The sequence below is a fragment of the Pelodiscus sinensis genome, chromosome 1 (assembly GCF_049634645.1).
Source record: "Pelodiscus sinensis isolate JC-2024 chromosome 1, ASM4963464v1, whole genome shotgun sequence".
Classification (NCBI taxonomy): Eukaryota; Metazoa; Chordata; order Testudines; family Trionychidae; genus Pelodiscus; species Pelodiscus sinensis.
The window spans coordinates 193,219,469-193,243,820 of NC_134711.1; the positions used below are offsets into that span (position 1 = coordinate 193,219,469).

Consider the following 24,352-nt stretch of genomic DNA (forward strand, 5'->3'; position numbering starts at 1 on the left):
AAACAGACTCAAGAGCGGGGGGTGCAAGGTGACTGGGTGATCAGGCCAGGCGTTGACACAATGTGATCCCCCTGAGGGAGGGTTCGGCTGCCTGTTTTATTGCCTGTGGACTTATCACCCCATAGGTTGGTTTTTGCCGCAGTGGGTGGAGTGAGCAGGCCTGACCACCAGGCAGCCCATTGGCTGATCTTTCACTGCAGTGGGTGGAGCGAGCAGGGGAAGATCAGTAATTTACATGCCCTTATATGGGAAGCGCTCCGCCTCACAGACGGAGCCCCGTATACCAGCCCTAGATGTATGACAGGCTATGGCTCACCTGCGACGGGCAGCCATTGTTGTAGTTCTGACTTGGACAGTATGCTTCAAAATAAATATGATATGAGATTAAAATCAGACCTGTCTTCCCATCAAACTGGTTTAGATAAAAACTGACATGGACATTTTGTGTCTTTGACTTCTAACAAAATTGAAAAATATCTTTTCCATACCACAGATCTGTATTCTAAAAGGGTCAATTCCTGATCACTCTGAAGTCAACGGAAATTTTGCCACTGAGTTTAATTGAACCATTAATTTGCCCATCATCTCCTTCCCACTAAGAAACCAGCTGTTTGTAAGAAAGGTCAGGCCAGATGAATGCTTTTTAAAATTTCACTAACAGTTCTGAAAGTTTTGTTGTCTGTTGTTATTCCAGTTCCTTTCATTCCTATGATGTGGATCCCAAGGGATGACTCAGTATCCAAAGGATACTTACAATCAACATAGCAAGAAGAGGAATCTTAAAATATAGTGGTACAAGAATTCCTGATTTCAGAAAAGCACATTTTGGAAAATCTGGTGGGTGAGATGTAATGGCAGAAACACTGACAATAGAGGAAGGAAAATTGGAAGGAAGCTGGAAAATTCTAAAAGATGCCATAATGAGGGCACAAAAGACAATAGGGAAGTGAGACTGGGGCAGGAGACATGCAAAGAAGAAGAAAAGTTCTCAGGATGGAAGTCTGTTTAAATCAGCATTACAACAAAAAGAGGCCAGCACTGAGGTGAAGATCTGATCTACTGTGTTAATGCAGCGTAAATTGGATATTATAACATTCAAAACTCCACAAACATGAGCATTTTGATTCTTTATTGATCAGTAATTATTGGAGATGTGTTTCTTAAGATTTCACCTCATCTTCGTTTATTTCTGATCCTCTTAATAAGGCATTGTGTACACCAACATTTCTCAAACTGAGTTCTCCGTACCTTGCTGATCAACTCCTCCCTCTCCTTGGGCTACAGAAGGCTTTTTACCTGTCCAGGTTCTAAGCAGCTCCTGGAAGTGGCCACCAGGTCCCTGCAGCCTCTAGGCACATGGGCAGCCAGGGTGGGTCCACCCACTGCCCCACTCACCTTAGGGCTGGCTCCATAGCTACCATTGGCCAAGAACCACAATATATGGCAAAGTCTTGAGCTGATTAATGCCATTTTAAAAGATATGTGTACTGAGATTCAACAGGCTTTCTCTGCCCCATGCTGAAAGCATTCAGCATCCTGACACCTCCACTTCCCCCACCCTCAGATCAGTTTGCCAACAAGATTTTAGTCCCCCAGAAGTCTAGAAGGGCCAAGAGGAGCTGCTGACTGGTTGGGAGTCAGCAGGCCAGCTAAGGAGTGTCTATTTCTTTGCATGGTCAGAGATGAGTGAGAGGGAGGAGGAGTTCTGCAGTGCCAGCTCAGAACCCCGTGGCCAGGTAAGCGCCTTGCCTTCCAGCACTGCAACAAAGAATTTGCCTTTGAGGTTTTGTTTGGTGAAAGGCATACCCAGTCAGATTCTGAGTTTGTTACTTGTGTTTACCTGTAGAGACTGATGCCGAGTTTACGAAATAGGCCATCAGCTCTAAGCAGGTGGCCCAAACTTAGGAACTAAGGCTGGAAGCGCCTGAATTACTGTTGCTTGTGCTTGGAGGTGCTAGAGAGCAGCCCCAACTGTGTCAATACAATGCTTCTCAGATTTGTGATTAGAAAAAAAGCTTGGTTTTTTTTTCAGAAATTCCCATGAAAACCCACGATAGTCATACAAATGTATTAGTGAAAACTTCTGAATTTGCTGCTTGCATTTCCAGACTTCCTTGTTATTTCCAACCAAATACAGACAACAAAGTATCCAAATTCATAGATCTCATTTAATTACAAGATACGTTTTTGTCTACTATCTCAACTTATATGAGAAGAAACAAACAACTTCTAGGATGAAGGCTGGAACTCAGATTCTGATATTCTTCAAATTTCTTTACTTCAAGAATGTTTAGAATAAATGTTATACAGTTTTTTCTGTTTTATACACTTCTTGGTGGCTTTATTTTATGTGCCAAGAATCCCAAAATTTTATTTCTCAGAAATCTTTTTTTGTGCACACATTCATTTTGGTTTTATCTGTGCTATCTCTTTGGCATCTCTTTATGCCCATCTCAGAGACTTATTTAATTATTTAAAGTGCTTTTCAAATGTAATTTTGTAATCCTGTTGCTTATCTTTTGACCAATTTGTTTACAATCATTTCTAAGGAATTTTAAAAAACACCATGAAAACCCTCAAATTTTGCTGGTCTTATGACTCTTATATACTGAATTCAATTAATAGCTAAAGAGAAGCTGGCAGATAAAAAACAATTGGATTTTAGGATAGGATTTCACATAGTTTCTCTAGTTTATACTCAGAGCTAAAAGGATGTAGAATGCTGACATTGTCAGTTGGAGGGCCACAAACAAAAGATTACAATAGATGATAATGTATTAGGGTGGGGGGGAGGGTGTGAAAGGGCCTTTGTGGGCTGGATTCAGCCCTCCGAGTGGGTTGATCCAGCCCATGGATGCCCTAATGCTCCCCCATCCGCAGGCCAATCAGGGTCTGGGGACAAGGGAGCAAGTGAAGTCTCCTCCCCCGCCAGGGGCATGCGGCACTTAGAAGTCAATCACCAGGGTTGTCTCTAAGTGCTGCATGCCCCATGCAGGGCAGGAGCAGGGAGTGAAAGACTTTGCACGTTCTCCCTGCCCCCAGGCCAATTAGGCATGCTGCACTTAGAGTCAACCACCAGCTGAATAGATGGTGGTTGACTCTAAGTGTGGCACCCCCTTGCAGGGCAGGGGCAGGGAGCGAGAGACTTCCCACACTTCCTCCTACCCCCAGGCCTTGATTGACTTAGGGGTGGGGGGAGCGCGTGAAATCTCCTCCCGCCGCCAGGGACACAGTTGCCTAAAGGGAACTGCCAGCTGTTTGGAACAGCTGGCGGGTCTCTCCGGAGAGCATGGTGAAGCAAAGACTTCACACGCTCCCCCACTCCCAGGCCAATCAGGCAATGTGGGCGGAGAAGTATGGAAGTGTCCTGGCCCGGCTCTTCTGCCCAAGGCCACGCCCCTTCTGGAGTGGTCCCAGGCCACTTCACAAATTTCTGAAGTTCTTCCCGCCCCCCCGTCTAAAATTATTGCCCATCCCTGTATTAAGGCTTGACTATATAGCAAGTTAATGCCTGGCAAACTAAGGTGTAAATCTGCAGCCCACTAGCCTGCCACACTCTAAGGCTATACCTCTACCACGTACCACTTTCAGTAGTGTGTAGTGTGCACGTAGCTACACACCGTGGGGAAAAGCATACTGCGTCCACGCTGTGATGTGCAGGTATATTTCAGTGAAAGGCTCAGGCAGAGGTGAGGCAGCCTGGAAAGGCTTGAGCAGGTTGCTGCTCCACCCACCTGGCACTTGGGTTGAGGCGCAAAGGTTCTCCCTGTTCCACCTGGCACTCCAGCCAAGGAGCAGGGTTGGGGACTTGCCTTGTTCTGCCTGTGCAGTGGGGAGCAGGTAGGCAAAGTGTAACAAGCCCTCTTGCCTTGACTTCACACCCCAGCAGGCAAATCTGGTGGGAAGGGAAGGTGGGGGAATGGAGATGCTGATTTTTCTGGGGCCTTTCAACTTGGCTGAGGCCTCTGGGCACAGGCCCCATTGACCCAATGGCTAATCCACCACTGGCTCCACCATCTACACTGCTACTTATATCTGGCCTAGCAGGGCTACATGGGTATGTGCACTATATGCCATTGAAGGAAGCACGCAGTGTAGACACACTGTAACTGGCCATGTGGACATGCTATTGTACATTAAAAGTTTTGTAGTGATATATTCCCATTTGGGGAGTACATCAAAAGGGGACTTTCAGTGCATGATAGAAGGGTCCACACAGCCAACAAACAGCAAATTAATGCACTGTAGAGTAACACACTGGCTTGCCACACGCTAATTTGCTGTACAGATAACGCTTTGCTTGGACGGAGGTATCTAGTAAAGTACTGCAGGCACTGGTGTTAGGCCTTGTCTTATTTAATACCTTTATACATTATCTCAAAGAAGGAGTTAAATGTCAGGTTAATATATTTTATAAATGGTACTAAAATGAGAAGATTGCAACAACCGGAAAGGAAAGAAATAATAACAAGTCACAGTCACTTAGAGGTTACAAAAATTCATCTTGGCAAAATCTAAGCTAATGCAGCAGTAGACATATAATCAGGAGCACAGATATTCCAAGAGAAGAAAAATCTGGAAAGCAGTAATGCCAAAAGTGAACTAGAAATAACATTGGACAGCAATTGCATGAGTTTGCAATGTGATGTGGCAGCAAAAAAGCCATTGCACTTTTAAACAGTAAAGATACAGCATAACAGAGCAGTACATACCATTTCTCTATGTGCAATTGTTGTGAACACACTTGGAATATTGTGTCAAAATTTCTGGGCATTTCCCTATCAGAAATTTATTGATTAACAGGAGGAAGCTGTGAGAACAGCAAAAAATGATAGAAATTAAAGGTTCTGCCTTATGAACCAAAGATTTTTAAATTAGGTAAGATAAAACATTTAACCATGGATGCATCTCTGTTGTCAGACAATCATTTACTTAGTCTTTGTGATATAATATGTTCTCTAAGGCTTCAGTCCCAAGATTTGAATTCAGCACATGAAATATTTTTATACAGAAAATGTATGTTGTGAAAAGTCTTTAAACTCTAAAGTCTCCAGAGCTAATAAATGAAACAAAAAAAGGATGCTGAACTTGTAAGTCATGCAATCTCCCTATTCTGGCTTCCCAAGTTACCAGAATGCTTAGATATCACCCCTCCCCCCAATATTTTTGGATAATCAGAATGAATATGCATCATTTGACTCAACAACAAGAGGGAGTGGACAGCATCAAGAAGGAAAGTAGGATGGAACAAATAAGATGTAATGATAGGATGATTTTAAGTCATGGAAAATTTTGCTACTTATCAGTCAGCAAGATCTATTATTCTGTAGAAGTGGTGAAATCTAGTGGATGTCTGATTTCTTGGGATATTTAAAACTACATTGGACAATACCTTAGCAAATGGACTGTAGTGAACAATCCTGCATTGGTTGAGTGGAGGAGAGAACAATTTAATGATCAAATAGGATTTTAACAGCTCAACTTTTTACCTGAATATGTCCTTAGGGACTCATACACAGTTCCCAGGGAGACTAGAGGGAAGAGTTGCAGAGAAATGGAGAGAATGAGCAGAACTTGGCCCTGTGATGTTATGATAAAATCCAGTGCCTCATTTTGGCAAAACAGTCACTAAAGAGTTCTGCTTGAGTGCTGCTAGCAAACACTGTACTTGAGATGAGTGGGAAAGAATAAACACTGTAACCGCATTATATTCTGCTAAGTCACCTTGCCCATGCCATCCATAATTATGTTATCTATAGTTTAGCATTTAGTCTGTATTTATCCACAAGCTGGCTCAAAGGATTTGATCTGCATAAAATCCAAGTCTATAGGAAACAAAACATCTTTCTCTCTGGAGAACAATCTTTCTGCTTACACCTACAGCAAGCAACAGTAACATTATTAACTAACTAAGCATTGCCCCACTCATAAATATATTCTGTTTATTATTTGATAGCCCATGGGACATCACCAGTTCTTTGTATAAAATGTTGCAAGCTCATTAGAGAACAAGCAAGAAATTTGGGACTATATGTGAGCATTCTGCCTTATTTTGATTATGTAAGGAGAGGCAGTTTGGTTTGGAGCTGCCAAATCCCCTCAAAAGGTACAGAGAGTTAATATTCCCATTGGCAAGAATTCTAGGAGTGGATGGGTAGACAGATGTATAATTTTAGATCTGGTGTGTTTTCTAGGCAAAATATGGTGGAAAATAGTAGATGCAAATCTTTCACCTATATTATTCTTAAATATTGCCCTACACCAAAGCTTGTTATTTTTAAAGATACTGACAAAGTATTATTAAATCTAGTTCAGATAAATTGTGGCCATGGCTATAACAATTACATAAAAAGGCTATTTTTTCTAAATGAAACTGTATAGAACTTACAGTATCAACAGCATGGAAAAAGTGCTGATTGGAGCCTTGAATATTAAAAAACAGCAATTTGCTGTAAATTAGATCAAAACTGTACTATAAAACAAGGAACAAAACTCTATAAAACGGTATTAGCTATTTTAACTATATACAGCTAAGCCACAGTATAATCTGTAATTACTATTAATGTATTTTAGGAGGTGTATATGAGATTATTTCTTTGTGTGCTTCCATATATCATAAAATACCTCACATTTATATATGCTATAAATCTACTATTGCCAACAATTTTCAGTATAATAATTTATGCTGGTCTAATTTGTCATTGTGAACCAAACTCTGCCCTCATTTACAGTCATGCAATATCATTGACTTGATACAGAAATGATCTATTATCTACTGCATCATGGCAATTAGTAAAAAGCATAATGCCTTGCGAAAATGGGAATAATAATACAGAGTGGGCCATAATTTGTCCTCAGTTCTATCCACACAACGGCATGTGCTTTGTAGCAATTTCTATGGCACGCTGTATTATATTAATAAAAGTAAATACATATTTTAAAAGTAAAAAGAACCTGCTGGAATCTCCAGGCTTAATACAGCTGTTTACAGGTTTGGTCTTGCTGTTGATTCTTGTTTCATGCAAGTAAACATAATGGACAAATCACCTTTTAACACACAACTTTCCTGAGTCCTAGCTGAAGCCTCTGAATGCATTTGCCCCCATCAATTGCATCACACTTTACTTTCTTTCTCACTCTTTTCCTGTACTTTGCTGTCTACTTTAATTTTTTTCATCTGCAGAGCAGAAAGAATTTTGCTTTTTAATTTTACTACTTTGTAAACACTTTTTCATGCTTCAGCCTATCTCTAAATATTGATTTGGAATCTGTCCTGAAGGTTTTTGCTCCTTCCCTAAAACTATCTACGGTGAGATCTCATGCTCTAATTCCAACACACCTCTGTATAACTACTGGCACAGTGCTACACAGCATGATATGTTGTCCTATACTTCTTAATCAGGTGACCCTTCCATTGAAATAAGGGTACACCTACACAGCAGGGCAAAACTCAAATTAAGCCACGCAACTTCAGCTACATCAATTGCGTAGCTGAAGTCCAAATAGCTTAATTCGGCTTTTGGTGCTGTCTACACAGCAGGAAGTCAAAGGAAGAATACTCTTTTGACTTCCCTTACTCCTCGTGAAATGAGGGTTACAGGAGTAGGAGTAAGAAGTCCTCCAGCATGCCATTATTTCGAAATAAAGGCTTGTAGTGTAGACGCACTCTTTGTTATTCCGGAATAACTCTGCTGTATAGACATACTCTAAATGGGAAGCTTTCCTGAATAAAGGTTACAGGTTGAACCAAGAACAAATTGTTTGAAGGATCACCCTCTAATAAAGGATTTGACAGAATTTAAGAGCTGCAGTAACAATTGCTCATTCCACTTAATGTTAGTAAATTTGGGATGACCTTTAGTTACAGATAAAGTAAAAACCTGTTATAACATTTAACATTTCATGTTCTGCAAGAATTCCTGTATTAGATATTAAGTATCAGAATTTTTTTGTATTTGTCCATTACAATAATATAAAGTAATTTTTCAATAGCAATCTAAAAATATTATAGATGTGCTTTGTCTGTAGTTGACCTTGTGGGTTATTAGAGGTAGAATATACAGACTCAGTTCTGGATCACCTTTTATGCTATTGTTAAATCTTAAAAAGTAAATGAATACATTTGACTACAAATGTGTGTAAGAGTACTGAATACATATGGCCCATTTTGTCTATAAAAGTATCTTTGTACTATCCCATTCAATCATGGGATCCCATCAATATTCCAAAACAATAAAATAAAATACTTGTGACCTATGCATGTCTTCATGAATAACTCTAATGATTAGGATGAGTACTATATACCCACATGATTACATTTTAATATTTTTTGTCTAAATCTATACAAGATCCTGGGTAAAATCTTGACCCTCCTGACACAATTAGCATTTACTTCAATAGGGATCGGATTACACACGAACACACACACACACACACACACACACACACACACACACACACACACACACACACACACACACACCATCTTTTTTTATAATTTGGGTCCCAGTCTAGTGCCATATACAGATGGTAACCAAAGCATGAATTAAGATGTGAACTGGCATAGTATTTTATAAAATATTATACAAATAATATATTGTAATGTAAAAATACAGTAGAGGTCAATAAAACATGTTTCCATATGGTACCTGTGACGGATTTACGGGTGCGAGCACCTTGCGCCCCCTCTTTTTGACTCAGCGTAGAGCCAGGGGGCGGGGCTCCGCGGACCCACCGCCTGCTTTGTTCTCCTAGTCCCCAGCCCCTGGGCTTGCTGACCGGGCCGCCCAGGAAAGGGGTGCGATCACCTCTCGACCCGGGATGGCCGAGAGGGTTCGGCGAACCCCGAGTTCAGGCCCCCTCCTTCAGCCGGGGGGGGGGGGGGGGTTGTCCGTGGTGTCTTAGGGGGTGGGGGTTGGGGACCTGACCCGGGTCAGCTTCTGCCGCGGGTGCCGTCCGCCTTGCTTCCGGCTCTTGAGGGTCGTAGGAAGGGTGGGGGAGTGGGGGACCCGGGCCCGCCCTCACCACCGGGTCCCAGCCCGAGGCCCTAAGTGGAGTTGGCGTCTATGCGTCGCCCTCCACGGCGGATGGGGTGGCAGCCCCCGACTCCTCCGCCCACGGGCGCCAAAAGGGCCCTGCCTCGGGCTCCTTCCACTCCCTGCTTGTCCGCCCCGGCGATGGGGCTGATTGGGGTGCACTCACCGCGCCGAAGTCTCCGGGTGCGTCCCAGCGCGAGTCGCCAGCTGCCGATTCCTTCCTTCTTGGTCGCCCCGGGGGCCGAGCCCTTGGCGCCCCTGGAAGCCAGGGTCGCTGCTTCCTCGCTCCTGCCCCCCCTTCCGTCTGCCCGGCCGCCATCTTTATGGGCGCCGGGGAGTGACGTCCGGGCGTTCCGCCCTGCCCGTGCGCCGCCGCCGCCCCCGCCCTTTCCCCAGCGTGGGTTCGTGCCCCGTTTAATGCAGCCAGCCGCGGCGGGCGGGCTGGCTGCTTCCGCGCGGCCCGCCCCCTCCCCCGCTCTCGGCGGGGTGCCCTGGGTTGGGCTTGCCGCGGCCCCAACTCCGGGGCTGCGATGCCGGTCGGCGCGCCGTTTGCGGCGCGCGGTTTCTCCCGAGGGGGGGGGAGTCCCGCTCCCTCCTCTAGTGCGGACCCCGCCGGGTCCGTCACACACCTCCCCCCCTTGGAGAGGCGCGCCCCGGGTGGAGACTGTTCCCCGATTCGGGAGAAAAAGTCTGCGTTCTGGTGGGTCGCCCCCGGCCGATGCACCACCTCAAAACAGTACGGCTGCAAGGCCAGGTACCACCGCATTATACGGGCGTTCGTCTCCTTCATAGAGTTCAACCAAACCAAGGGTGCGTGATCAGTCACCAACTTAAATTTATTCCCCCACAAATAATACCGTAAAGTGTCAATCGCCCATTTCACCGCCAGTGCCTCTTTCTCTATCGTGGCGTATGCCCTCTCTCGTGGCAGCAGTTTTCGACTGAGGTAGAGGACTGGCTGGTCCGCTCCTTGTTCCTCTTGGGCTAGTACCGCCCCGAGTCCCACCTCCGAGGCATCTGTATAAAGGATAAATGGTTTGTCAAAGTTTGGCTGCCTCAGCACTGGGGCGGAGGCTAGTTTGTCTTTTAAGGCCCGGAAAGCGAGCTCTGCCTGTGGGTTCCACCTCACCCTGGTCGGTTCTGTATTCCTTATCAGCTCCGTTAATGGGGCTGCCAGCGAGGCGAATTGGGGCACAAATCGCCGATAGTACCCGGCCAGTCCCAGGAACTGGCGGATCTGTTTTTTGGTTGTTGGGATGGGGTAGTCTTTCAGGGCTTGAACCTTGCTGTAAATTGGTTTCAACTTCCCCCGTCCTACTGCATACCCCAGGTAAGAAACCTCCCGTTGGGCGAAGTGGCATTTACGGGGGTTGGCCGTGAGGCCCGCCTTACCCAGGGCTGTCAGTACAGCATCGACGTGCTTTAAGTGTTCTCCCCACGTGGGACTATAGATGACAATGTCGTCGATGTATGCGGCAGCGTACTCCTGGTGGGGTGTTAGTACCCGGTCCATCACCCTTTGGAATGTCGCTGCCGCCCCGTGGAGACCGAAAGGCATGGTCCGAAACTGGAACAATCCGAATGGTGTCGAGAAGGCTGTCTTTTCCCGTGCCGCGGGGTCCAGGGGGATCTGCCAGTAGCCCTTTGACAAATCTAGGGTTGTTATGTAGGCCGCCTGCCCGAGTCGCTCCAACAGTTCGTCCACCCTCGGCATCGGGTAAGCGTCGAACCGGGACACGGAGTTTACCTTTCTGAAGTCTATACAGAATCGGGTGGCGCCGTCGGGTTTGGGGACCAAGACGATTGGGCTGCGCCATTCGCTGGTCGATTCCTCGATCACCCCCCACTGTCGCATCTGCTGCAGCTCCTGTTTGACCGTATCCCACATTTTTCGTGGTAGAGGGCGTATGGGCTCCCGCACCGTCCGGCCTTCTTCGGTTATAATCCGGTGTAGCCCCAGCATCGTACAGCCCGGCCTGGTCGTCAGGGTCGCTTGGTGTCCCCGGAGCATTTCTTTCAGCTGTCCCTGTTGGGGAGGTGTCAGCTCCGGATCCCACGAGAGCTCGGTCTTTTCGCCTTCCTGCCCCCCCCCCCCCAGGGCCCCAGGTCCTCTCCTTCGGAGGGTGGTGCGATTAGCAGGGCCTCCCGGGGTATCCATTTCTTTAGCAGGTTGACGTGGAAGAGCTGCGTTCCTTGCCGGCGTCCGGTTAGCCGCACTTCATAATCCACCTCCCCCACTCTCTTAACCACTTCGAAGGGTCCCTGCCACTGCGCTAGTAGTTTGGATTCTGTCGTGGGGAGGAGCAGCATGACTCGGTCCCCCGGGTGGAAAACCCGCTGGCGGGCGTGGGCATCGTAATATTTTACTTGGCGCCTCTGGCTGTTCTCGAGGTTTAACCGGGCGTATTCGCCCAGCCGGCTTAACTTCTCCCTCAGTTGGGTGATGTAATGGACCGTCCCCCGCCCTGACCCCGTCGGTTGCTCCCAGCCCTCCCTCAAGAGATCGAGGATCCCACGGGGCCGCCGGCCGTATAGCAACTCGAACGGAGAGAAGCCGGTCGACGCCTGGGGGACCTCCCGCACCGCAAATAGGAGGCTCGGGAGCATTAGGTCCCAGCCCCGAGGATCTTCTTGCGCGAACCGCCGCAGCATACCTTTGAGCGTCTGGTTAAAACGCTCTACTAAACCGTCCGTCTGCGGGTGGTAGACTGATGTTTGCAGTCGTTTGATCTTCAGGAGTGCGCACAGCTCTTTCATCAGCCGGGAGGTGACGTTAGGTCCTTGATCCGTGAGGATCGCCTGTGGCAGCCCCACTCGGGAAAAAATCCGCAAGAGTTCCCGGGCCAGGGTCGGGGCCTTTGTGTTTCTCAGTGGGACTGCCTCCGGGTATCGGGTGGCGTAGTCTATTACTACCATAATAAAACGGTGTCCCCTCCCTGATGGCTCCAAGGGTCCCACCAAGTCCATGGCCACCCGCTCGAACGGGGTCCCTACTACGGGGAGGGGCACCAGGGGGGCCTTCGGCACCCGCGCGGGGGCCGTCCTCTGGCACTCGGGGCACGATGCGCAAAAATCCTGCACCGCCCGAAAGACCCCCGGCCAGTAGAATCGCTGTAAGACCCGTTCTAACGTTTTCTCGCGTCCGAGGTGGCCCGCCCAGGGGTTCGCATGCCCCAGTTCCAGTACTTCCCGGCGGAATCGGGTGGGAACTACCAGCTGTTTTTGCATTTCCCCCCTTTTTCCCTCTGAAACCCGGTATAAGCGGTCCTCCCATACCTGGAATCGGGGTCCTTGCAGCGGCCCCTCCGGGCCTTGCTCCGGATCCTCCGGCACCCCGGCTTGGTCCCAGGCATTCTGTAGGGTGGGGTCCATCCTCTGTTCCGTCATGAAGTCTGGGGCTGCCTCTATCTCCAAGCAGGCGGCCTTGCCGCGGAGTTCCTCGTCGCGGCACAACCCCCGGGGTTCCGTGGCTCCCCCTCGTCCCGTGGGGGCAACCGGGCCCTGAAGCAAGGCTCCAAACCCGGGCCAGTCTCGTCCTATGAGGAGGGGGTATGGCAAGGTCTGGGCCTTCCCCACCCGCCACAGCCGTTCCTGTCCGCCCCCGCTCAGGTGGACCTGGACGGTGGGGTAGGCGCGGGTGTCCCCGTGGACACATCTCATCCAGACGGGCTCCCCTTCCGGCCGTCGGGGGGGGATGAGGTCAGCCCGGACGAGCGTTACCGATGACCCAGAGTCCACCAGGGCTCTGACCGGCTGCCCTTCCACCATCATGTCTCGCACGACTCGGTTTCCCTCGTCGGCCCGGTCCCCTGCCGGGCTGGCTCCCTCCCCTTGGTTCAGCGTACAGTCCATTAAGGTGCATTCTCGCTTAAAGTGGCCCATCTGTCCGCACTGAAAGCAGGGGCCGCGGGGACCAGCCCGGGCCTCTCTCGGCACCTTCTCCGGCGGTTCCTCCCCGCTAGTTCTCTCTGGGGGCGGGTGCGACCACACCGGGGTTAGGCGGGGGATATTGTCCCGCGCATGGCGTGGCTCCGGGGCCAGTTCCTTCCCTATGGGCTTCCCCCCGATCCGGGGCCCCCCTACCTTCGTGCCGGGCAACGCCTCTCGTCTGACGCCTCCCTCCTCTTGCTCCGCGAGGAGGTGTGCCTCCATGAGGTTCACTGCCTCCTGTAGAGTCGTGGGTCGGTTCCGCCGGACCCATCGCTGCCCTTCTCGGGGTAAGATGTGTATGAATTGTTCCATTACAATCATCTCGGTGACTTGTAGGCCCGTCTTCTGCTCGGGCTCCAGCCACCGATTGGCCCATTCCCGCAGGCGCTGGGCCACTGCCCGCGGTCTGTCTCCCGCCTTGAACCCTTCCTGCCGGAACCGCTGCCGGCAGGTCTCCGGTGAGTGTCCCAGCTGGTCCAATATTGCCTCTCGGACCTTATAGTAGTTCAAGGCATCGGTGACCGCTAGGCTGCGGTAGGCCAGTTGGGCGGGCCCGCTCAAGTAGGGGGCCAGCAGGGTGGCCCATTGTTCCGGCGGCCAGCGGGCCGCTGTTGCCACTCGTTCAAAAGTTGTGAGGAAGGCTTCGGGGTCATCCTGCGGGCCCAACTTGCTGAGCCGCAGGGGTAGGTTGGGTCCTTCTCCCGCCCCATTGGGTCCTCCCCCCGTTGCCCCCCATCTTCTTTCTACGGTTTGTCGCCACTGGTTTTGCTGAGCGGCGAGTTCCTGAACTAGTTGCCGCTGGTGCTCTTGGAACTGGCTTGTCAGCTGTTGGATCAACTGAGTCTGTTGTTCCTGCTGAGCCTGGTTCTGCAATCGTTGGTTCCCTTCGAACCACTCCAGGAATTGGCGGGGTTCCATCGCTTCTTCCGGTTCCCCCGCGTCTTCTGAATCGGGGATAGCTCGATGCTCTCGACCTCGTTCGTCTGTGGGGGATATTAGTTAACCGGCACCCACATTCTCCACCAGTGTGACGGATTTACGGGTGCGAGCACCTTGCGCCCCCTCTTTTTGACTCAGCGTAGAGCCAGGGGGCGGGGCTCCGCGGACCCACCGCCTGCTTTGTTCTCCTAGTCCCCAGCCCCTGGGCTTGCTGACCGGGCCGCCCAGGAAAGGGGTGCGATCACCTCTCGACCCGGGATGGCCGAGAGGGTTCGGCGAACCCCGAGTTCAGGCCCCCTCCTTCAGCCGGGGGGGGGGGGGGTTGTCCGTGGTGTCTTAGGGGGTGGGGGTTGGGGACCTGACCCGGGTCAGCTTCTGCCGCGGGTGCCGTCCGCCTTGCTTCCGGCTCTTGAGGGTCGTAGGAAGGGTGGGGGAGTGGGGGACCCGGGCCCGCCCTCACCACCGGGTCCCAGCCCGAGGCCCTAAGTGGAGTTGGCGTCTATGCGTCGCCCTCCACGGCGGATGGGGTGGCAGCCCCCGACTCCTCCGCCCACGGGCGCCAAAAGGGCCCTGCCTCGGGCTCCTTCCACTCCCTGCTTGTCCGCCCCGGCGATGGGGCTGATTGGGGTGCACTCACCGCGCCGAAGTCTCCGGGTGCGTCCCAGCGCGAGTCGCCAGCTGCCGATTCCTTCCTTCTTGGTCGCCCCGGGGGCCGAGCCCTTGGCGCCCCTGGAAGCCAGGGTCGCTGCCTCCTCGCTCCTGCCCCCCCTTCCGTCTGCCCGGCCGCCATCTTTATGGGCGCCGGGGAGTGACGTCCGGGCGTTCCGCCCTGCCCGTGCGCCGCCGCCGCCCCCGCCCTTTCCCCAGCGTGGGTTCGTGCCCCGTTTAATGCAGCCAGCCGCGGCGGGCGGGCTGGCTGCTTCCGCGCGGCCTGCCCCCTCCCCCGCTCTCGGCGGGGTGCCCTGGGTTGGGCTTGCCGCGGCCCCAACTCCGGGGCTGCGATGCCGGTCGGCGCGCCGTTTGCGGCGCGCGGTTTCTCCCGAGGGGGGGGAGTCCCGCTCCCTCCTCTAGTGCGGACCCCGCCGGGTCCGTCACAGTACCAATAGTTTTGCTCTGAGACTACCCCTTCTGGGTACGTCTACACTACAGCGCTAGTTCGAACTAACTTAGTTCGAATTAGTTAATTCGAACTAAGCTAGTTCGAACTAACGCATCTAGAACTAAAAACTAGTTCGAACTAGCGTTTTGCTAGTTCGAACTAGTAAGTCCACATTGAGTGGACTCTGAACAGGGCTTAATGATGGCCGGAAGCAGTGCCGGCAGGGCATAAAAGGAGGACTTAGAGCGTGGAGATACTGTCTCAGGCTAGCCGAGGGCTGCGCTTAAAGGGTCCCGACCCCCACCCCGGACACACAGTTCTAAGGGGTGCCCCGCTTGCAAAGAAGTTCTGGCTTGGAGTGCCCTGAGTGCCCACACTGGGCACATCACACCACTCGGCCATCAGCCCGGCTGCACTTGCCGCAGGCTGCCATCTGGGGAGAGGGGGCAATTGGGGGGCTGCAGGAGAGCTTCCACCCCCAGAAGCCCGCAGAGCCAGCCCAGTCCTCCCCATCGGGGGCTCGTGCCCCATTCCTCCCTCACCTTCTTCCACTTGCCCTTCCCTAGCCCCCCTTCTTATTGATGTACAAAATAAAGCTAATGTTTCTTCCAACATTGACTCTGTCTTTATTGAAAAAAACTGGGGGAGACTGGGAAAAGGAGGTGGGAGAGGGGAAGAGAAAGGCTGGGAGAGGGGAGGGCAACTAACATGATCAGGGGTTGGGAACAGGTCCCAGATGAAGAGAGGCTACAGAGACTGGGACTGTTCAGCTTAGAAAAGAGGAGACGGAGGGGGGACAGGATAGAGGTCTCTAAAAGCAGGGGTTGGGTGGAGAGGGTGCATTCAGAAAAGTTCTTCATGAGTTCCCATAAAGAAGGACTAGAGGACACCAAAGGAAAGGAATGGGTAGCAGGCTTGAAACTAGTAAGAGAAAGTTGTTCTTCTTCCCAAAGCAAATAGTTAACCTGTGGAACTCCTTGCTGCAGGAGGCTGTGAAGGCTAGAACTAGAACAGAGTTTAAAGGGAAGTGAGATCAAGTGATGGAGGTTGGGTCCATGGAGTCCTATTAGCCAGAGGGTAGGAGTGGTGTCCCTGCCCAAAGTTTGTGGAAGGCTGGAGAGGGATGGCACGAGACAAATGGCTTGGTCATTGTCTTCGGTCCATCCCCTCCAGGGTCCCTAGGGTTGGCCGCTGTTGGCAGAGAGGCTACTGGGCTAGATGGACCTTTGGTCTGACCCAGGACGGCCATTGTAAGCTCAGGGCTCAGGGTCGGGGGTCTCAGTGGACCCCCTTGATTTTCATGCACACCTGGTCCTGGGTGGCCAGGCTGGCAGCTCTCCTGCCCTAGACGGCCACTTTCCTGTGCCTAGTGCGGAGATCGTGGACGAGGTCCACGATGTCCGCACTAGCCCAGGAAGGTGCCCGCCTCTTGCGGTCCAGGGCAAGCTCCCGGGAGCCGCCAGCCTGGTCCCGGCAAGAGGGGGTGGGCTGGGAGGCATCGGGTGGGTGGCTCTGTGCCGTGCCAGGTGCAGGGTCTGCTAGCTGGGTGCTGGCAGGCTTGCACCTGGCACGGGCACCGTAGCCAGCCCGTGCCCCTTTAAGGGGTCCGGGGCCGGGAGGGGGGCATAGAGTTTCCCTGGTGTTGGCCAGAGTGGCCACCAGGGAAACCTGGGGAGGGCTAGCCTCCCACTAGTTCGAACTAAAGGGCTACACAGCCCTTAGTTCGAATTAGCTAGTTCGAACTAGGCGTTAGTCCTCGTAAAATGAGGTTTTCCTAGTTCGAACTAAGCGCTCCGCTAGTTCGATTCAAATTCGAACTAGCGGAGCGCTAGTGTAGCGCATAGGAAAGTTAGTTCGAACTAACGTCCGTTAGTTCGAACTAACTTTCTAGTGTAGACATACCCTCAGAGAACATATGGAAATCACAACAAATGAATCATCACACACATATAATGTGCCACAGGACATTTTTAAATGTTTAATCTGGAATCAAATAATCATTCTTATTTTTATTCCAAGAAAAATGCCTTTTTCTCTGTAAACATGAAAACAAGATGCATTGGACATTAAAATAAAAGCCCTCTCAAACTCTTTTTAAAAGCATTGCATTAACTAAGAACATCTAATAAGTTCACAATATGAGTACTAATGAATGAGGTAATTTTAATACGATTCATATTCACTGTAAGAACATAATTACCATATTTATTCTATTCCAAAACTTAATTTTGGTTTCATTTGACATTCCCAACAGGCAGGCTAAAAGCGGACTGGGCTGTCCAGTGATGCAGAACCCTGCAGTTAGCTTCAGTCAGATGAGTACACAGAAGGGGGTGATGAAATGTTCTAGTCTGAAGCAGGACTCCACGGTTGGCTAAAATGGAGCACATCATTATCCAACTTGTGACATTTCAGGACCTGGTGCCAGTATGCACAAGGACAGGAAAGAGATACCTTCACTGGAAATAAATGTGGTAACGGATTTCAGGTTGAGAAAAATAATCTCTTGTGTTCAGTTTGGTTTGTCTTCTAATTTTTGAGTTCTTGGGTTTGGAAATCTTATCGCATGCTGCCTAGGGAAATCCACCATTTGCTACCTCACTGCTCAGGCCCATTCCCAGTTGGCCACTCAGCAAGTCTACACAGCGATGTAGTGCTCTCTAACAGGCCGACCTGTACCATGAAACCTTGTCAGCCTCTCTTTGTCTCTGCCAGCTGGGTATTAAAAGCCCTTGTCTCCTCAAGAGAGAGACCAGCATTATAATTGTCATTCAATTGGCTAGCTAACCCCAACATTTTGTTCTAAACAATGGAATGCCATTGTTGGGCAATGCCAGACCTGCCAGTAGGGGTCCAGCCTCCATTGATTTTACTCTGCACCAAAAATTAAAAATTCTGTGCACAATATTTTAAAAGTCTGCAAAATTCTACAAGTTTTATTTGTCAGTAAATAAATGCAGAGGAGCTAGCATGGCAGTGCACAGCACAGCTCATTGGCTTCACGAAGTTGGCAGATCACCCTGCAGTCTCCCTCCCCGCCACCCAGCTCCTGTCCCTGAGACACAGACTCAGTGATGATGCTGCACCTGACCTCGACACAGGTTTTGGCCTACTCCTTTAACACCTTGGCTATGTCTACACAGCTTCCTTCTTCCACAAAAGCCTATATAAATGCAATGCAGATTAGCATATCTACACAGCACCTTTTTGCGCAAAAAACCCCTCTTGTGCAATAGCCATTCTTCCCAAACAATCCATTTTGTTAGATGCATTACAAACATATAAAAAGCCCCAGTCCTTGCTGTGGATAATTTGCAATCACTAATACAGAACACTATATACACTGTTCAGAAATGCAAACATTTTATATCTTACAGTGTCTGGAGGATTTGACAGATCAGCATATTTTACATTCAGGATTGTTATACAAGACAATACACAATACTCTGGCATGTACTATCACAGAGCACCTTCTTACAATTCATGGATAGGACTTTGTAATGAAGGCCCCACAGTACTTCACTTCAGTGGGAATATTCACAAGTGTAAATTTACGTATTTACAGAAGTCCTTTGTTAGATCCAGGCTTTTATGTTCAGCTACCCTCTATCCTAATCTACAGCAGAATAGGTTAATGCTATAGACTACGTGCATCCCTCCTCCCTCCCTGAGAGTAATTTTTTTACGAGGCTGGCCAGCAGCCCAGCTCAGTCCTGGCTTGTCCCAGGTCTGGGACCTACCCCCGTTGCAGCTCTGCATTTAAAGTGTATTAGGAGCCAGGTGGGCGGGCAGCCCAGCTCAGTTCCAATTTGCACCGGGTCTGGAAGCTCAGACCCCTCTCTTGACAGAGGCTGCTGCCACCCCATGCTGCTGCCTCTGTATCAGAGGCAGCAGTGAGAGGCAACAGATAGCCAGTCTGCAAAGGGAACTAGTTTTTAAACTGGCTCCCCTTGCAGTCCAGCTTCCATCTGGCACCCCGTGCTGCTGCTTCTGATAGGCAGCAGTCTGGAGTAGCAAGGGGCTCCTTGGGAGTGGGGCTGGATCTCACTGACTACTGGCCTCACCCCCGGAGACTAAAGAATAGTTGAGTAACCGATAAGAATTCATAAGGTTAATCGACTATTCAATTAACCAGTATTAACATCCCTACAGCTGAAGCAACAGAAATACATGCGCCCACCTAAAATTATTCCAAATTATTTGTTATAGTTGAGCCATAAGTATCTTTGAACTTCTTGAAGCCTTGAATACTATTTCATAAAAAAGTTAAACTTTCCTGCTAAGCATTCACTGGCATACTGAACAATTGTGACATTCCTCAAGGCACTATCTGAACTGCTATGTCTCCTTAGCTCTCCAGCCTGGGGTGCTTTTCACACAGCTTTTGAACAGCAAACCCTTCCAGGCTCTGCTCACACACAGCCCCTCACATGTACAGTGACCCTCGGGTTAATACATGAATGCTATGCTAATCCATCCAAGAATTATACACAGGGACACAGCTGCATCTCCACAGCTTTGCATCTCTGAAATTGCATCTTGTATTGTCCAGTGCACTACTGACCCATGCAAGCCCGTAGATAGTCCATCATTTCAATGAAGGAAGTGATTGCATGCACCAGCCTTGTCTCAGGTGGAGGTTTCCCAAACCCTTCAATCCAAACATACGGGTTTAGGTAAAACAAGTTTATTACCTAGGGAAAGACAGATTTTAAGTGACTATACATGGTAAGGCATAAAAATCAGAATTGGTTATAAAAGAAATAAAAGGATTACCATGAAAACTAATTCCTAAAATTTATCAAGGTATCAGGCTTAAAAGTAAAAGCTGCAAATGCATTTCACACGCAGTGTTTCTTTCCAGCCCATGATCACTCCTTCCTTTGTTCATTTCTTTGAGAGTTATTGTTTTCTTAAGCAGAGATGGAAAGAAGAGAGAGGGGTCCTGTGGAGGTCACTGTCCTTTATTTTTATACCCTCCCCACTCTTTTTGAATTACCTCCCTTCACCCTGCCGGGGCATAGATAAATAATCCCATGTACGTGAGAGTCACACGGTATCAGAGAGGAAATGTAAACATCTTGTTTATACTTCCCCATTGCTGAAGAATGTCCAATTATAATTATCTAATAATCCCCAATGGTTTATTTGGCTATGCTGATACCTCAGTGAGTCTTTGCTCTGAAAAGCTAGCTTGTGGGTGTTATGCAGAATACAACATGTTTCACTGACAATTTTATAGCAAAATCTCAATTTTCCATACAGTGATGTTACACACATCTTAGGCTGTGTCTAGACTACATGCCTCTGTCGGCAGAGGCATGTAGATTAGACACATAGGCAAAGTCAAATGAAGTCACGATTTAAATGATCGCGGCTTCATTTACATTTACATGGCTGCCGCGCTGAGCCGACAAACAGCTGATCAGCTGTTTGTCGGCTCAGCGCGCTAGTCTGGACGCTTCCCTGCCGACATCAAAGCCCTTTGTCAGCAGCCCCGTTATTCCTCATGGGATGAGGTTTACTGGGGCTGCCAACAAAGGGCTTTGATGTCGGCAGGGGAGCGTCCAGACTAGCGCGCTGAGCCGACAAACAGCTGATCAGCTGTTTGTCGGCTCAGCGCGGCAGCCATGTAAATGTAAATGAAGCCTCGATCATTTAAATCGCGGCTTCATTTGACTTTGCCAAAACAACAAATCTACATGGCTCCGTCGACGGAGCCATGTAGTTTAGACGTACCCTTAATGGGACAACAACGTTCAGCAGATTATGAGTTTTCAAATGATACCTCATAAGGCATATTTTGTACAAACCATGTCATAGCCATATAAAAAGTGGTGAACATAGGATACAGGGTGTCACACTAATAAAGAAGGCAAATTCGTATATGAGTAGGCATTTTGACTTAGACACCTACAGACTTCAACAGCTGTTCCTTGTCCTGAGTAGGATTAGTGGGAAAGAACTGAGAGACACTAAGTGGTTTGACATTGGTTTCAGCAGCATAGAGTTTTGTTCTTAGAAATTCTTGTTATAGTGAATGGTTCTATACTTACACCTCTTCAAGAAACTGTGAAGCACAGCTAGCCATTGACTCAAGAGCCTTTCTCTGCCCATTAAAATGTGAACACATTTGTCATTTTTAATGCAGTATTATTTCTGTAGTTATAAAAATCTGCTAGCTACAAGAACATATTACTGCACTTTACCCTGAATTGAAGCAAAAGTGTTCCAAGAGAGACATTCTCTCAAACAACAACTGTTACTTCTTTCTTGTTTTTTTTTTTTTTTTGATGGCTTATGCAAACTTTGGCATAGTACAGAATGGCTCTCCCAAATGGCCTTTACTGACTTCACGCTGAATTCAAATAATCTATTGTCTTGGTTTTTCTGCATCCAAATGAAGATGAGTGCTCATCTAATCTTGAGTCATGGTTCTTTAGTGCCTCTAGAAAACCACAGTTTGTCATTCATCCAAAAAAGCTTACACCTGTCTATTAGCTACTTCAAAATCATCAGTAACTGGCATTGTGTCAGGTAGCAAACATTGAGATAGCTCAAAGCCAAGACAGCTGCAGTCTCTGCTTTTTTCACTTATCATACTGGATGCAGTCTGCTGCAAATACAACTAAGTTTTGACAAGGAATCTATCCATAAGTTTTCACTACTTTAAACAAGTGGACAAATATTCTACAGTACCTTCAAGTTGGTGCACTTGCTAATACAGCACATAGGAAAATATCCATGAAAAGCTTAACATCAGTTTTTGCTTTGGCACAGACAGCTAGCAGAGAATTTTCTCCTCCAACTGATAGATTCATTACTATGGACACTGATCTTATAATCAATTTAGAAACTTGGAGTTATGAGTGTGATGCCAATTAATTTATCCCACAGCATGCTGCCAATCAAAGAAGAGGTAATAAGTTTGCATGGGGAAAGCCTGAAGAAACTGCCTTAGCTGTTAATGTTGGAGAGAAGGCCCTCCTGATGGGCATTGTTACACAGCAAAGATAAAAGAGGGAGGCCATATCTACACTACAAGGTTCCACGAGGAGTAATGGTAGTTCGGAATAGGAATCCTAATCCGAACTACCTAGTTCGTGCCGTGTGTAGACGCGGGCACGGAGTCCGAACTAGCGGACATTTAAAAATGGCGGCGCCCGGCAATATGCAAATGAAGCCTGGGAAATTCAAATCCCGGGCTTCATTTGTAACTCCGGTTGCCTACATTAACCACCCTCGTTCGAACTAGGGTGGTAGTGTAGACATACCCTTATAGACTAACCGAAGTGTTGGAGCATAAGCTTTCGTGGGCAAAGACCCACTTTGTCAGATGCAAGTGGGTCTTTGCCCACGAAAGCTTATGCTCCAACACTTCGGTTAGTCTATAAGGTGCCACAGGACTCCTCGAAACTTTAGTGTCTGTATCCTCACACACCTGTGAGGTGGAGAAGTGCTATTGTCCCCATTCTGCAGATGGCAAACTGAGGCATAGAAAGACTAAGGCTGTGTCCAGACTCCATGCCTCCTTCGACGGAGGCATGTAGATTAGCCACATCGGAAGAGGGAAATGAAGCCGCGATTAAAATAATCGCGGCTTCATTTAAATTTAAATGGCTGCCCCGATCTGCCGATCAGCTGTTTGTCGGCAGATCGGGAGAGTCTGGACGCGATGCCCCGACAAAGAAGCCTTTCTTCATCGACACAGGTAAGCCTCGTGAAACCAGGTTTACCTGTGTCGATGAAGAAAGGCTTCTTTGTCGGGGCATCGCGTCCAGACTCTCCCGATCTGCCGACAAACAGCTGATCGGCAGATCGGGGCAGCCATTTAAATTTAAATGAAGCCGCGATTATTTTAATCGCGGCTTCATTTCCCTCTTCCGATGTGGCTAATCTACATGCCTCCGTCGAAGGAGGCATGGAGTCTGGACACAGCCTAAGTGTCTTGTTTAAGGTCACAGAAAGTCTGTGCTGGATCAATGAATGGAACCCAGGCTTTGAACCCTAATTGCATTAGGGATGTGAACGACTAGTCGACTATCCGATAAGCAAATGCTTATTGAATAGTCAACACACTAGTCAAATAGTTGCTTTCCCCCTCCCCCTTGTTTCCTCTATCAGAAAGAGGCATATGGTAGGGGGAAGGAGGGGCACGGGGGGGAGGGAAAGTGCTTCAAAGCTGACATTGAGCTCCATGCAGTGCTGCCACTTTGAAACACTGCGTGGAGCCTGATGCCCTCAAATTCCCCAGCTGAGCCCGGGCTCCATGTGGCACTGCCGCTTTGAAACGCTGTGGGGAACACAGGGCCAGAGAGGGAATGCTTGAGTCCCCTGCTGGCCCCATGCTCCCTGCAGCGCCTTTCAAGTGTAGCAACAGCCCTGGGGCTGTTGCCACACTTCAAAGGCAGAGGTGCCCTTATCAACTAATCAAATAGTCAAAGCAAATTGCATCAACTATTCGATTAGCCAATTAATCTAAATTTAACATCCCTACACTGCATGACTAAACAATCCTTCCTCTTTAACCTTTGTAGAATTTGAAGGAAAAATCTAATAATATATTGCTAATAATAATTAATATATGAATATAAAAACTCTGCTTCTAAAAGGGTTTTGATTTGACACTATTGTGTCTGTTGTTGCAGAATTAGCATTCAGAGTTTTATTTTCTCCCCGTCCATTTTTATTATAGCCAAGAGAAAGCAGCTTCATGAGTACAGGCAGTCCCCGGGTTACGTGGAGCCGACTTACGTCGGATCCGTACTTATGAACGGGGCTTTTCTTGCCCCGGAGGACGCGGGCCTCGCGTCCTCCAGGGCGAGAAAAGCTGCTCCGCGTCTCCTTGGTCCCGCCGCACGGGTCCTCCGCGGCTTTGCTCCACGTCTCCCTGGTCTGCTGGGGGAGGGGACGCAGCTAGTGTGCCCCCCCAGCAGACCAGGCTTTTCTCAGGACGCCTGTGGTAGAGCAGTTGGGGCACTGCCGGTTGGTCCCGCAGCGCGCTCTCGGCGCTACTGGACCAACCTGGCAGCATCCCAGCTGCTCTGCCCCAGGCTTCCTGATTCAGCTGCTGCTGGTCAGTTTCAGCAGCGGCTGAATCAGGCGCCTGGGGCAGAGCAGCTGGGGTGCTGCTGGGTTGGTCCAGTAGTGCCGAGGAGCGGCGCTACTGGAGCAACCCAGCAGCACCCCAGCTGCTCTGCCCCAGGCGTCCCCAAGTCAGCCGCTGCTGAAACTGACCAGCGGCTGACTACAGGAAGCCCGAGGCAGAGTTGCTCTGCCCTGGGCTTCCTGGAATCAGCCACTGATCAGTTACAGCAGCGGCTGACTTGGGGACACCTGGGGTAGAGCA

At 49.2% G+C, this 24,352-nt stretch overlaps 1 long non-coding RNA gene across 1 annotated transcript; it reads left to right on the forward strand.

Annotated features, from left to right (window-relative positions):
• The first annotated feature begins 1,631 nt into the window (after positions 1–1,631).
• Positions 1,632–17,485, forward strand: LOC142826985 (uncharacterized). Its single transcript, XR_012901301.1, has 2 exons — positions 1,632–1,736; positions 17,258–17,485. It is a non-coding gene; the product is annotated as an uncharacterized LOC142826985 (long non-coding RNA).
• Positions 17,486–24,352: the final 6,867 nt, after the last annotated feature.